The sequence below is a fragment of the Lissotriton vulgaris genome, chromosome 2_1 (assembly GCF_964263255.1).
Source record: "Lissotriton vulgaris chromosome 2_1, aLisVul1.2, whole genome shotgun sequence".
NCBI classification, from domain to species: domain Eukaryota; kingdom Metazoa; phylum Chordata; class Amphibia; order Caudata; family Salamandridae; genus Lissotriton; species Lissotriton vulgaris.
Window position 1 is genome coordinate 1,763,343,098 of NC_141687.1, and position 16,604 is coordinate 1,763,359,701.

The window sequence follows — 16,604 nt, forward strand, 5'->3', positions numbered from 1 at the left end:
CTGACCATCCTCCTTGGCGTTGAAATGCCAGCAGAAAGTGCACAGTGCATAAACGAAACCTAAAATAAAATCGGAACTGAGAGTTGATAGGAAAAGTGAAATAAAATTGTAGAGAGGCGGGTAACAGGGTAAGCTCTACCATATTGCCATAATGCTGGCAATTGTGCGTGTTACCCCGGCTACGATACGACTCAATAATAATAATCTTGGCATTTGGAGGAATACATTCAAGGTTTTCACAACAGTGTTTGAGACCAATCTCCTGATACTTTCTCTTCAGATAAAGGAACTAGGGAATCTTTAAAACATTGTCTGATTTTAAACAGTCTTTGATGACATCTCTTGAAAACATTGTTATCTGAGAGCCAAATCTTAACCCATAGGAGCAAAGGGGTACTGCCTATACAGTCTTCAATGATCTCGAAGTCCAATTCCGTATGGCAAAATAGGGTAGGAGCACTTTTCGGTAGCATCAACAATCTTTTAGTAAATGTATTTTCGATTATTATGAGCTGATGGTTTTTATCATGGCCCCAAACCCCCGCTCCATACGTGGCAAACAGGGAGACATTTAGCTCTGCAAAGGGTAATTAGTTCCTTCACAGGCTTGTGCCCTAGTTTGCTGTCAAAACGAAATAATGCATCCACAGCCCTACTTGTCTGCTGACCTCTGGTGATTAAAAGTGACTCCCATTTCAGCTGATTGTTAAATAGATAGCACAATAGCTCAAATGTACGAACCAATTCTGCATGAGAGGAATCAGACTCCAAACATCCCTCTATTAAATTATAGTTGCTTATAATAATTTTTTCCTCAAATTTTTATAGGTTTACCTGCCTGTCCCCAATTCAGTCTAATTCCTTTGTTAGGGTTCAAATGGGTAGGGCATTCATCGCTATGCCCTATTTTTGTTATTCAAATTAAAAGAGACAATAAGAGGATAATGATCGCTTGCGCAATTTGGTTTGACATTGAAATCCTGAACATGGATTCGTCATTAGCATGATTTCAATAGAGCTAGCCCTACCGCCACCAATAAAGATTGGGTAATGCCCGAGAGGGTTACAATCATAATTGTTTAAAAAACTTAAATCATTTGCCTCAAGAATGAAGTTTAAAGCTTCACCCTGAGTAGAATGAATGAAATGGGTCAAGGGCTGACCCCAGTTGTCCTCCAGCCCGCACACCGATGAGAGCTGAACTTGCAGATTGTTCAATTAAAATACCCAATCCATAAAATACATAGTGTTGCCACTTTATAGTAGCTTGGGTAATTTCCATTTGCAGGGACTCTATTACTTGACAGCTACCTTTGTTAAAAATGTTGCCAATTTACCAATAATATTTTATCCTTAGCCAAACCCGGGATTGTTATCAATATGTACCAAGGGGATGCACATACATTTGGCTATTATAGGTCCATATTTTACCGCAATAAGCACCACAATACCACCCTTAGCTTTCCCTGATGGGGATGGAGTTGCAGGAACAGAGAAAGAGCAGTAACCATCAATAAAAATGTAATCTAAAGACCAGGTTTCTATTTAGACACAGGTTCAGGTCACTTTTTAAAGTATTTTTTTCTGCTCCAACACCACTGACTGCATTGCTCGCCAGTACTGCCACAATAACCGTTCCCCAGCATTCCCTTGGAGGCCCCAGCATTCTTGGCGCAAGCTGATGGGCTTAAAGGCATAGGAGATTACAACATATCCCCTTTACATAATGGAGAGAAAATAAAAAGAAACAGTACAATTGAAATCTTAACAACAAAAGAAAGAAATATGCATACAATAGCAAATGTAACTCAGTGCAAAGTATTGGGGCACATTAGGATGGTAGGCGGACTTTACTGCCCGCCATAAGGGTGGGGGTCCTGTGTGTGCCATTAGGATGCGCTCGCTACAGTGGCGGGTGCATTCTGTATCCCTAACATTGTGGCGGGCGGTGCACTCAGTAACGCCCGCCACAATGCCAGGGAGGCATGTTGTGCACTTCCATGCACAACATGGCAGGCACCACGCGCAGGAACGCCTCCTAAAAGTGGCTGAGTGAAATCTACAAGATTTCACTCAGTCACTTTTAGGCCAATGCAACGTCAAAACCCTGCGCCTGCTTGAAGCAGGCGTAAGGCTTGACACAGCATTAGCATAATGAGCCCCCCAGAGCATTGCTGGAGCTGTGTCGCGCATGCCAAATATTACCGATTCGGTAAAATTTACTGAATTTTTATCCACATACTATTTACCGAATCAGTAAAATTCGGTATTTTAGAATCAGTAAATATGGATTACCTACATATGGCCCTTAGTCACAACCCATTTAGATATGTAATCCAATAAAAGAAGCACAAATCTCTCAGTCATGGGCATTAGTTCAAAAGGATCCATTATGTCCAAACCCAATTTAGACCACACTGTCTCCGGAACCTCAAGTGGAGACAATGGAGCATGATTGGAGATATGAGATTTGTCATTGGTTGCACAGAGATGACACTCTTTACCCACCCTCTCAATCATATGGTCCATGCCAGGCCACCAATAGCTTTCCCTCGCACAAGTTTTGGTGAGGCTCCTGCAAAAGATGCCCGTCGTGACCAAGACTTATCACTATATCCCTCAAACTACAAGGTGGATCCACTCTGTCCCCTCTCATGAGATTCCCTTGACAAAAGGGCACATCATCTCTTATCGCCCAAAAGGGCTTCCAGTCGTGATCCAGAGTCTTGTATTCAAGCCACCCCATGGTGATAAAGCACTTGAGGGCAGAAAACACCTTGTCCTCAACGAAAATATTGGACCACTCTTCCTTCAACAAGGTTGGTTCCATGGCCCAATTCACACCCTCAACATCGTCATCACACTGCACTCCAATGGCAACTGTGACTAATAGTCTGAAGATTTATTGGCCGGTCCAGGAAGATACTGAACACGGAAATGTAACTCCTGGAGTCCTTAACTCCAATTTTTGAGTCTGGGATTCATATGGTCACTATGATGGCAAGAGAAAACTTGAACTAGTGGCCGGTGATCAGACCTCACCAAGAAGGGAATACCCCACAGATACAATTTTAAGTGTCTCATCGCCCAAAATCAACTTAACGCCTCCCTTTCAATGTGGAAATAGTGTACCTCCACATCCCTAAGCACTCTAGATGCGAAAGCGACCACTCTCTCCTCCCCTTTGACTACACGTGAGAGCACCGCATCCAAACCATTGAGAATAGCATCAGTGGTTAGAAGAGCTAAGCGTCAAAATGTCCCAACGCGGGCATCTTGCCAATTTCAGACTTGACTGTTGAAAAAGCTTGCTCACATTCTTGGGACCAGTTGAACCACACTCCTTTCCTCAGCAGTACTCTGATAGGCTCAACCACACTTGCAAACCCCATGACAAATGTACAGTAAAACTCTGAAAGTCCCAGAAATGATCTAACTTGCTCCTTATCACTGTTAGTTGGGGCTTTCAGTATACTTTCAACCAGTTCAAACTTCGGTTGTTGCCCTCCCCTGAGATGACATGGCATTGGAATTTAACAGATGTCACCCCAATCCAACATTTCTGTTTCTTCACCGTGAGACCCCTTTCGCCCAACCTCTCCAACACACGCCTACACACTTTTCCATGCTCCTTATCATCCTTCCCATAGGCCAGGATGTTGTCCTGGAAAAAGAGGACATTACTGAAATCGCCAAGCACCATCTTCATAATCCTTTGAAAACAGGGTGCCGCCAAGGCCAGACAAACAGGCATTCGTGCAAAACGACATGCCCCCAATGGAGTTATGAAAGAAGTTTGGTGCCTAGAATCTCGGTGTGGCATCACTTGGTGGTATGCTGATGAAAGGTCCAAAACACTGAAAACCTTTGCACCCTACAACATACTAATGGATTCTGAAATGTTGGGAAGTGGTTGGCGATCCACCCAAATCCACTCATTCAACCCTCGCAAGTCCGCACACATCCTGACACTATTGCCTCCATCGTTGGGTGCCAGAACCACTGGGGCCACCCGCTCTGAGACCTCAATCTCTTCTATAATGCCTAAATCCAACAGCCTCTTAAGTTCCACTTTTAATGGCTCAACCATCATGTTGGGTACTCTACGCACCCTATGTACACAAGGCTTAGCCCCCTTCTTTAGAATGATCCCATGTTCGAAACCCTTGAGAAGTCCCAACCCATCACCAAACACTACAAAAAAATCCTTGAAAAATCATTCACCGCTTCCCATATTGTCAACCAGCAATACTTGGTCTTTTGGGTTGTATTAAGACTCGGGTTCAGGTCTGTACTACCACGCCCCTGAAGAACACGTTCAGGACCATGTGGTAGTGCATCATATTCAGGTCCCCTCCCCTTTACGTTGGAGGACATTTTGGTAATGTTATCACCACAAGTTTGGGGTATATCAGTATCTGCTACTCCATGTATACCGCTTTGTGAAACTTTATTGTCCTCAAAGCTTTTCCTCATTTCCTTCACCCAGCTTGATTTATTTTCTACCTCTTCAACAATGGATATAGCTTCCGCCAATGATGGATTCTTCTATAGCAGTTTCTCCTGTACTCTTTTACTGTTGGTACATCTGACCTATTGATCCCTGACTAGATAGTACAATACCTCTCCAAATTCGCATGTATGTGCTAATGTCTTCAAAGACGCAACTTAGTTGCCCACCTTTTCAGTAGGCTCCTGTACTCTTTTAAAGAATCTGTGACGCTCTAGCACAACATTAATGTAAGGTCTGAAATATTGTTCCAGCATAGTAATTTTCATCTCGTATACATCTGAAGGCTCCCCATCACCATTACCAACAGGGAGTTCATCAATACTGTCATTGATGTTTCTCCCTTCCACACCAAGATTGTGTAGCAGAATAGCTTGTTTCCTGAAGGCAGAGAAGTTTTCTCCACCAGTGGCTACAATGTGGGATTCAAACAGTTTCTTCCATCTTTTCCAGTGCAAAATTGGTTCACCCTTCTCTGAGAGAAAAGCAGGGAGCTGTAACAGAATGGTGATTGTCATTGTTACTATGGAGATCTCACAGCAGTTTTTAAAAAGGTACTAGGTACAGTTGTGCTCAATGTATCTAAAAAAATACATTCCACCACAATCTTTGTAAGGCAATAAGCACAACTGTGCATGACATTGCGCAATGTCATAAAATATCCACATCAATGTCGACTCCAGGACCAGCGCGAGTAATTACCGAATCACCCAGATACCAGCTCTGAAATGCTGGAAGAGTGGGGACAGAACAATATGGACTGTTCAAGAAGAATGATTCTAATTATCTTAAAATATGCTAAAAAAGATGTGGATACTTGTGGACTGTGGGTTGCTGCGGGCCGGAATAACAGGCGTGGAGGCCGTATATATTGGGCTATGGTAGCTCTTTTATTGTTCTCTTTGACAAAAGTACGTGGGCATATACATAAAGAGCTCCGGGGTGTAGCTTTGGGTCGGCTCCCAGCGGTACGTGGTCCAGAGGATCTTCCAGAGGTCTTCACGTCTTCCGGGCGTTGGGATGACCTCGGAGGGAATATGGAGAAGCAGGGGTTAGTCCTTTGGTAAAGACTTCTCTGGTACCGTTACCAACACCGGGGCGTGCGGGGAAAAGAGAGAACCGTGAGGAAGGGAGCGGATAGGGATGCAGAGGGGGGGGAAGAGGAGGGAGAGGGTAGAAGGGAGGTGCGCTGGTGAAGGGGGGGGGTGTAGGGAATATTATACAAGATTTACTAGTGAAGTGTCTCTAATTTAGTTTATATACAGTGCAGAGGTGCTCTAACAGTGAGATCTAGCTCTATACAAATATCTACAGGTTTCTACAAAGGGGGGAACACGGAGACGGTAACACGGTACTCACGTGCCCCGCCGTAACTCTCCCGCGAGTTACGGCCGCTCTCCAGCCACCTCCTGAGGACTCCACCACTCCTCGGTCCAGACGTCCTCCAACTCTCCGCCTTCGATCCTCGCACTCCTCTCTCTCTCTCTCGATGGTTCTCTGCGCGCTGTCTCCTGCCACGAGTCGGCTATCGGGAACGCTCTCCTCTCTTCTTCGGCGTCCTTTATAGTTCCGGGCCCTGGGATGGAGGTGGGACTTCCGGTTTCCCGGTATGCTGCTTCCGGTTCGGGACTTCCGGGGTCAAGGCGCTCGGGAGGTTCCGTTTCCGGGACGAGTCTGGGTTGGTTCCGCTGGTTGCGTGCCTGCAGGGGAAACAAAGAAGAAGGACTCCTGGTTGTCAGAGACGCAGGAGGATTAGAACCCGAGGAACCCTCGCTCGAGGGTCTCTCCGTTGAGGTATGTCTCGTTCCCCTTCCACATCCCCTTTCCCTAGCTATCCTTCGTGTGGGGTTGGAAGGTGGAGGATATCTGGATAGGTAGTCTGCATTTCCCTGCTCGGCCCCTTTTCTATGCTTTGTCTGGAATCTGTAGGGCTGTAGGGATAGAAACCAGCGGAGCACCCTGTCATTGTGTCCCCTGTTGCGTGCCATCCACTCTAGGGGTGCGTGGTCCGTGTACAGAATGAACTCTCGCCCTTCTAGGTAATAACGCAGGCTCTCAATGGCCCATTTAATAGCTAGGGCTTCTTTCTCGACTACCGCGTAGTTCATCTCACGGGGAAAGAGTTTCCTACTGAGGTAGAGGATAGGCCTCTCTATGCCTGACTGGTCTTTTTGGGAGAGGACCGCTCCCAGTCCCTGTTCTGAGGCGTCAGTCTGGAGAACGAAGGGTTGTGTGTAGTCAGGACTGATGAGAACTGGCTCGGATAACAGTGCATTTTTCAGGTTCTGAAAAGCTGTCAACATTTGAGGGGAGGGTTGTCGTAGTAGGGTTTCTGTTCCAGGGTTTTTCTTCAGGAGATCGGTCAGGGGTACTGCAGTCTGAGAAAAGTTTGGGATGAACCTCCGATAGTATCCTAAAAGCCCAAGGAAGGCCCGGAGGTCCTTTTTGGTTTGGGGGAAGGGTATGGACTGAATGGCTTTTATTTTATTATCTTGAGGTCGTATGACCCCCTTCCCGAGGAGGTAACCCAGGTACTTCACGGTTTGGGCCACCAGAGTAGTTTTAGCAGGGTTAATGGTGAACCCATATTCACCCAGGGAAGTGATTACTCGTTCGAGATGGGACAGGTGTTCAGACCAGTCATTGCTATAAATGACTATATCGTCAAGATAAGCTCCTGCGTATTGGGCATGTGGTTGCAGGACAATGTTCATAGCCCGTTGAAAGGTTGCTGGGGCCCCGTGAAGCCCGAAGGGCATAACTCGAAACTGGAATAGTCCGTCCGGCGTAGAGAACGCCGTTTTCTTTTTATCTTCGCTCTTCATGGGGATCTGCCAGTATCCTTTACAGAGATCCAGCGTACTGATATAGCGAGCCCGTCCAATGCGTTCTATCATTTCATCTACTCGGGGTAGGGGATACGTGTCGAAACTTGATACTTTATTGACTTCCCGGAAGTCAATACAAAATCGTGTGGAGCCATCGGGTTTCGGAACAAGCACGATGGGTGAGTTCCAACAACTAACGGATGGCTCGATAATACCCATTTTCATCATTTCTTGTACTTCCTCTTGGATGACTTTGCGGCGGGCCTCTGGGACGCGGTAGGGACGTTGTCTCACGACTTTTCCAGGTTCTGTATGGATCGCATGTTCGATGACTGTGGTGTGTCCCGGAGAAGTGGAAAACACCTTTTGTATGGGTGATAGGATTTTCCTGAGGTCTTGTCTTTTGTTTGGCGGTAGTTCCGGGTCAACACAGTTTATGAAGAGCGGATCCCCTGGGTTGAGCATGCTGGAGAGCACGGGTTGAGGCCCCTCCCATTTCTTGAGCAAATTTATGTGGTAGATTTGCCTCTGTTTACGGATAGGATCTAGTTCAATCTCATATGTAACAGGGGTTACTTGTTTCGTCACCGGATAAGGGCCCTGCCATTGTCCAAGTAGTTTGTGGTCGGATGAGGGTATAAGAAGTAGCACTAGGTCTCCGGGAACAAAGGTTCTGGGTTTGGCTCCCCTGTCATATTGCCGTTTTTGTGTGGCCTGGGCGGTCAATAGGTTCTGCCTCACTATTTCCCTAATCTGGCCCAGATGAGTTTTAAGGTTGGCAACATATTCCGGCAGGGGTCGGGTACGGTCAGGCTCGGCTTCCCAGGCTTCCCGAGCCATATCTAGGAGGGTTCTCGGGGGTCTTCCGTAGAGGAGTTCATAGGGGGAGTACCCTGTGCTGCTCTGGACCTTGCAGCGGATAGCGAAGAGGGCCAAAGGAAGCATTTCCTCCCAGCGACGGCTTTCTAGTCCCAGCAACTTCTTGAGAGTGGTCTTTAGAGTCGCGTTGTACCGTTCTACAAGTCCGTCGGTCTGGGGGTGATAGGCAGAAGTTCTTATTTGTTTTATGCCCAGTTGTGAACACACCTGACGCATGAGAGATGAAACAAATGGGGTACCCTGGTCTGTTAATATCTCTCGGGGAAAACCCACTCGGGTGAAGATGGTTACCAGGGCTCTTGCAATGTTCTGAGTGGTGGGATGTTTTAACGGGATGGCCTCAGGGAACCGAGTGGCGTAGTCCACGAGAACGAGAGCATACCGACATCCACTTTTCGAGGGTAACATGGGGCCTATCAGGTCCATCCCCACCCTGGTGAAAGGGACATCAATAAGGGGGAGCGGCTGAAGGGGGACTCTTGGAGGCCGGTATCGACTGTTCTTTTGACATACCGGACACTCTTTGCAGTATTGACTCACTTGTTTATGTATGCCCGGCCAATAGAATTTCTCCAGTATCGTTTGTCCGGTTTTGTCGTCCCCGAAATGGCCTCCTAACAAATGGCTATGTGCTAAGAACAGTACCTTCTCACGAAAGGGACCTGGAACGAGCAGCTGGGATTCTTGTTGGGGTCCACCTTTCCTATACAATAGACCGTTTCGTTTAAAGAAATAGGGACATACGTGCAAGGGATCCTCATTATCAAGGGCTCGTCCCCAGGCGTCCTGTAGTACTGGGTCTTCTTGTTGTGCTGCACGGAACTCTCGGTCATTTTCCCAGGGATGCGGTTCCACCTGCACAGGATAGGCAGCGGCGTAGGTCCTTTTCTCTTTCTTCTTTTGCCCTTTTGTCTTCGGAGCCTTGGTTGCGGGCTCTACAGGAGGAGGATTTTGGGAAAAAGGAGCCTCAGACCACCATTTCTCCAAGGAGTTGGTGGCGTCGTGTAACAGTCGGGGAAGTCCGTGGTAATCACTGCCCAAGATTACCTGTTCCGGCAGGTTGGGTACTAGGCCCACATTAAGGGGACTACGTTCTCCCGAGTACTGTTGTACCTGTACCCGGGTGGTGGGATATCTCCGGGTATCACCGTGTACACATTGGATGTCTACGGTGCCAGTCATCGGCCCCAGAGGATTGGGCATTTCTTGCGGTCGTATCACGCTTTGCCGACAACCTGAATCAGCTAAGGCCATCATTGTATGTCCGTCGATCCTTACCGGACAACGGAAGGGAGGTGGACTAGCCTTCTGGGTGAGACACACATAGTTCCGAGTAAGGCCGACCTCCATCGGTTCTTTCTTTTGAGGACAGAACCGTGCAATATGTCCATAACCCCCACAATGGTAGCATTGAGGGCCAGGAAGGTTTGGTCTTGGGGTCACCGGGAAGGGAACAAAAGGAATAGGCTCCGGTTTTCGGGGTACTAACGGCCTCGGGGGTCGAGGATGGCTTCCATGGACCGTTCGTGCAGGATGTTCGTCCTTCTTCTGAAAGTCCTGTGCTCGGCTAAAGGCACTGGCGATTTCAACGGCGGTATCTAAAGTGAGTCTCGAGTGCTGACGGACCCACTTCTGCGTAGCTGGGTGCAGGGAGGCCAAAAATTGTTCCAAGTAAATTTTGGCAAGGATTTCGTCTTTGGTGGATGTGGCAGGCTTCAGCCAGCGGTTGGTGAGGTCTTGGATGCGGAACGACAAGGCCCTGGGGGTTTCCTGCGGTCCTTCACGTACCTGCCGCAGCCTTGTCCTGTAGGTCTCGTCGTCAATCCCAAGTCGCTCAAGGATGCACGTTTTTATGTCCTGGTACGGGGTCTGCCCTTGAATATTGGCCTGTTGGAACGCCGCTTGGAGTTCGCCCGTCAGCAGTGGCCCAAGGTAGTGGCTCCATCGGTCAACGGGCCAAACAGCGGCCTCCGCCAAGCGCTCAAAGTTCGTAAAGAAGAAGTCCGGATCCTCTCCTGGAACGTACTTCTGTAATACCACCGAGGGTAGGGCAGTTGCTGGTCTCGATTGCCCCATGACGTCAACGAGCTTCCCAAGGGCTCGATCTTGAGAGGTGCCCTGGTCTTTCAGGACATCGTGCAGCTGGCCTCGGTCATCCTCAGCGGTTTTAAGAAACCGCTCCATCATCTTCCCTAGGAGTTCCTGGCTTTCAGCGAGTTGCTTCACGGCGGCCCCCATGCTTCCGGATCCCACTTCTGACACCAGGTGTGGACTGTGGGTTGCTGCGGGCCGGAATAACAGGCGTGGAGGCCGTATATATTGGGCTATGGTAGCTCTTTTATTGTTCTCTTTGACAAAAGTACGTGGGCATATACATAAAGAGCTCCGGGGTGTAGCTTTGGGTCGGCTCCCAGCGGTACGTGGTCCAGAGGATCTTCCAGAGGTCTTCACGTCTTCCGGGCGTTGGGATGACCTCGGAGGGAAAATGGAGAAGCAGGGGTTAGTCCTTTGGTAAAGACTTCTCTGGTACCGTTACCAACACCGGGGCGTGCGGGGAAAAGAGAGAACCGTGAGGAAGGGAGCGGATAGGGATGCAGAGGGGGGGGAAGAGGAGGGAGAGGGTAGAAGGGAGGTGCGCTGGTGAAGGGGGGGGGGGTGTAGGGAATATTATACAAGATTTACTAGTGAAGTGTCTCTAATTTAGTTTATATACAGTGCAGAGGTGCTCTAACAGTGAGATCTAGCTCTATACAAATAGCTACAGGTTTCTACAAAGGGGGGAACACGGAGACGGTAACACGGTACTCACGTGCCCCGCCGTAACTCTCCCGCGAGTTACGGCCGCTCTCCAGCCACCTCCTGAGGACCCCACCACTCCTCGGTCCAGACGTCCTCCAACTCTCCGCCTTCGATCCTCGCACTCCTCTCTCTCTCTCTCGATGGTTCTCTGCGCGCTGTCTCCTGCCACGAGTCGGCTATCGGGAACGCTCTCCTCTCTTCTTCGGCGTCCTTTATAGTTCCGGGCCCTGGGATGGAGGTGGGACTTCCGGTTTCCCGGTATGCTTCTTCCGGTTCGGGACTTCCGGGGTCAAGGCGCTCGGGAGGTTCCGTTTCCGGGACGAGTCTGGGTTGGTTCCGCTGGTTGCGTGCCTGCAGGGGAAACAAAGAAGAAGGACTCCTGGTTGTCAGAGACGCAGGAGGATTAGAACCCGAGGAACCCTCGCTCGAGGGTCTCTCCGTTGAGGTATGTCTCGTTCCCCTTCCACAATACTATACATGCAAAGATAAAAGAACTTGAAGATAAAATTCAAGAACAAGGTGAAAGCGAAGAAATTATTAAAAATCTACGCCAGAATATGGACAAAAACCTAGACAGGCATGATAATGAAATCTAGGAGAGAAAACAACGCAAATTCAAACGTGATGAATCAGACTTTGCAAATGGCACCATTTTTACGTTTGCCAAGCGCTTTGAAACTCTCAAACAACAACATCAGGCGGGACCATCAAATTTCCAATATGACATTACTGTCAGTGAAACTGAGTCAGAAGTAAGTGAGGGCGAACAAGCAAATGCGGGGCTTAAAAGACTGACTTTTTTAGAGGAAATGGAGATCCTCTACAAAGATCATCAAACTCCAAAAACAAGGGGGAGAGGACGAGGCAATGCAAGAATGAGAGGAGGTGGAAGGGGACAAGTGTCAAACCCTACCCAAGGAGGAAGAGGCAGGAAATCAAAGATATCCTCTCCGAAACAGGACAACCAAGAAATACGTACAGTAACTAAATCAGACCCCAACTTAATTATCAACCTATCAGACTACAAACTAACATCAATAGAAGCAAATTTACTGAGAAAAGGCCTGACATTCTGCCCTGACAAACACCAGGATGAGGTGGAGACTAGAATTGGCATATACAAGTATGTTCGAAAACTGAAATTAAAAGAATTCTTTTCACGGAGTAAACGTGGGGAACCATCCATAACAGTAACTGAGATCATCCCAAACAAAGAACCAGATAATTTCTTAGTAGCGGATGCTGCAAGTCTCCAAACTGCTTATGAGCTTTCTCATCAAATTGAACAAACAGACCTAACTAACACTCAGATGGTTTCTCAGATGGGCCATGTGATAGGTGCACATCCCAAAACAAACCTAAAGAACAAATCTAAATTTTGTCCTGTGCTATACCCGGGCAACCGCATAGATGTTTTTCACGATCTGGTTGTGGCAGAACTGGAGACAATGAAAAACACTATTAACAAAAGAGAGAATGTAACTAAAAATAAACGTGCTGCATTGAAAAGTCTACAGTCAAATGCGGTGATAGAAATAAAGCCAGCAGACAAGGGGGGGAATACCGTGATTCAGAACAAAACTGACTACTTGGAAGAAGCCCATCGCCAACTTGACAACGCAACCAACTACAAACTATTGGAACACAATCCGACTTTAGACATGACTAGGAAACTACACAAACATATTGAAGCATGGCAAAAAATTGGCCTACTAAGCAAGGAAGAAAACATCCTATAATGCCAACAATTTATTTTCTTCCGAAAATACATAAGACCTTGATCAAACCACCTGCACGTCCAATAATATCCAGTTGTGGATCCTTATGCGAAAATGTAGCTTCTTATGTGGATTACTTTCTAGCTCCGATAGTACCGACTCTCAGTTCTTTCATCAAAGACACCAGTGATTTTTTAAGAATTATCATGGGAGTGGAATGGCAACCGGAGTATTGGTTAGCCACTATAGACGTTGTATCACTGTATACTTCAATTCAACATGACATAGGCCTAACTGCAACAAAATATTTCCTTAATCAAAGACCCATATCAGAACTACGTCATACAAACATGTTACTTGATATGATCACATTTTGTCTTGAAAATAATGTCTTTATTTTTGATAAGAACATCTATACTCAAACATGCAGTTGTGCCATGGAAGTTTCCTTCTCTCCAAGCTATGCTAATCTCACCATGGGGTGGTGGGAGAGGAGCATAGCTTGGAGAGAAGAAAACGAGCCATAACACCACGGATGTGGTGTTATGGCTCAGATTTATTGATGATCTGTTCCTCCTATGGAAGGGTAACAAACAAAGACTTACAGAGTACATTGATATCCTGAATATAAATGAAGTGGGTTTAAAATTCACCTCAAATATTCAAAAGCAAGAAATAGAGTTCCTTGATACTAAAATCTACATCAAGAATAATAAATTGGAAACAACAGTATTCAGAAAACAGACATCAACAAACAGTGTGCTCCACGGAACAAGTTTCCATCCTGTGTCGCTGAAACAAAGCATCCCCTATGGGGAATTTTTGCGTATGAAACGCAATTGCTCGTAAGAAAATGAAATGGAAAACAAGTTTAAAGAAACAAAAGATACTTCTCCAAATGAGGATACAAACAGGCAGATATAACAAAAGGTGAACAGAAAGCAAGAGCAAAATCAAGAGCTGAAACCCTAATACCAAGAAACAAATCCACAACAAACACAGATGAAGACAAACCACGACTAATTTTGACCTACTCGAAGGAAAGCTACAAAATCCGCCAAATCCTGTTAAAATATTGGAATGTGTTAAAGAAGGACACAGAAATAGGAGTACTAATCGGCGACAGACCTCTAATCTCATACCGAAAAGCTCCATCTATTCAAGACACTCTAGTGAATAGCCACTTCAAAAAAGTAAAAACTGTGAGCTGGCTAGAGAAACGCCAACTGGGATTCAGCAAGTGCCTAACATGTAAGGCATGTAAAATTGGACAAAACTTAAAGACCTTAAAAGATCCAAGAGGCAGGACCTTTGAAATAAAGGACAAAATAACATGTGAATCACAATTTGTGGTTTATCAAATACAATGTTTCTGTGGAAAAAAGTACATTGGTTCAACAGTCTGTCCACTCAAAAAGAGAATACTCGAACACACCAGAGCCATTCAAAACAACGACTTGAGCTATGCAACAGCCAAACATCTAAAGACTCACCCAGGAAAAACTTGGAAGGACATGAAATACGCTGGCATTGACATAGTGGGTGAGAATGAAAGAGGAGGCGACCGAATCACCAATTTAAGACGCCTCGAATCCAAACTGATAATAAGATTTAAAACTAGAAACCCGTGAGGTCTCAACGCCGATGAGGAACTTTATTTACACTTATAATTCCTTTTTCTGGAAAACAAATGAACTGAATACTCAAATGAATTGAATAACCCAATATATAACACTCTAATGACTTTATAATGTATGAATTTTTCAAATGAGTTACATGCAACACATATATAATACACAAAGATTTTTCTATGCACTGGAAAAGCTGTGAGTGATGCATAAAACGACACAATTGTGCTATTTGGCACTTAGCCACAAATCTTCTACATGGACACTCAGTCCATTACTAACTCCATTAACAATTTGCGCAATCTAATATGTTAATATAAAACAATGTTGACAGACAACTTGATGTTGTAAATACATTACGCGCACAAGTATAATATCACCAGATAACATTATAATTAGCCAATAGTTGTGACGTAAACTGCAACACTCCGGCATAATACAGTGCATTGCTTGGTTATAATATTGAACCTATAACTACTGAGCCCACAATGCATCATAACAGGCTATGTGGTGTCATCAGCTATTTAAAACAAACACAAATGATGGGCACGTGTTTTGTAACCGTGATCAGATGCAGCTTCTGTCCGAAACGCGTAGGTGGGGAACCTACAGAAAATAAACTAACAGATCAACAATCGAAGCAGTGTGCGGCGTCTTCTTTATTGAAGGATTTTGCTGAAAACATTGTTTGCGAGGGTGTCCTGAACCTCGCCGCCAGCACCAGCTGTATAGCCGCTCCTCTCGCTTTGGGACATTTGCTAGTTCAGTATATATATAATATATATATATATATATATATATATATATATATATATATATATATATATATATATATATATATATATATATATATATATATATATATATATATATATATATATATATATGGTCTTTAAGTGTGAGATTAGGTAGTGTCATCAGTGTGGAGCTGTAAAATGAGAAAAGCCTTTTTCGCACTCCAAGCACAGTATTACAGTTTTGGATTGGTAAAATATCTGTTCCTTTAGGACGGACACATGACTGTTTCGGTCTCCTGTCTCTCCCAGATGCCGTTCATCTGTGCATCCTTGTGTTTATGCCTGTGTGATTTTGTAGCCACTTGGTGCTGTGCTGTTCAGCTGTGACTCTTGTGGGTCACTCATGTACCTCTTGTAGACATTGCCGCATGACATGTAAAGTGCTCTGATACTTTCCGGTCTAGTTAGAACTATTTTAAACTCAAAATAATGATAACACTAGACAGAACCTGATGGAATGCAATCCCCCAACAGCCCACTAAGCTTTACATGTGTGAGCATAGTTTTTGGGGATAGTCATATGAAACTTCCCAGGAATAGTTTCTGGAATCAGAACCCGCTTTCATGCTGGAGATGTGGTTCTGATCACTGCTCTTTTACATATTTTATGGTAGTGCCAAGCGCTTTCCACTTTCTGGGGACGTGTGGCGAAGACTCCCAACAACCAAACAGACCCTTCCTCAGCTAGTCTTCCACCAGGGCATTTTCCTGACATGCCACTGCATAAAGAACAGTGGTTGGCTACATTGTTGGCCACAGTTAAGCTATGTATCCTTCCTCACTTGCAGCAGTCTACTCTCCAATCCCAGACCAAGTGGCAACTTGAACTCCATCGGGTGGCTGGTGAATGAATCACATATCATCTCAATGATACATTACCCACGTATGATACAGATTAGGGTTCCTTTTTGGGCAATGATTCATAGCCCCTGGTATGAAACTCCTTTCCCAAGGCCCGACACATTACCAGCTGCTGATTACTCCTAAGACCAATTAAGTCAGTGCAACCTTGTTAGGCTGTACCCACACTGCTTCTTTTAAGCCAGTCAACCCCAAGTGATACTAGTGAGACATTGCATCTCCCCTTCCCTTCAACCCTTATTCCCACCCCACTCACTGCCCCAGATCCTCTTATTATTGTGCAATCTTCCGACCCCCTCTTCACCGCAGCGAGGCCTTTTTGATCTACAAAGAATGTTTTTCCCTAAGGCAAGGAATGCCTATATGTTGGTTGCTTTGATTCCTCACAGAGCCCAGGAACTGAGTTTACTTCAATACCTCCTGAAATTTTGTGTTTATAATGGACGCTTGGGATGGTGTGAATATCCATGTGTTGCTTATTGTACTGTTTATTATGGCTCATTTAAACAAATAAAGTAATGTTGCAAAAAACATGTTGATTTTGAAGCGGCCATAAGTCTCTCAAAAAATGCAAAAAATGCAGA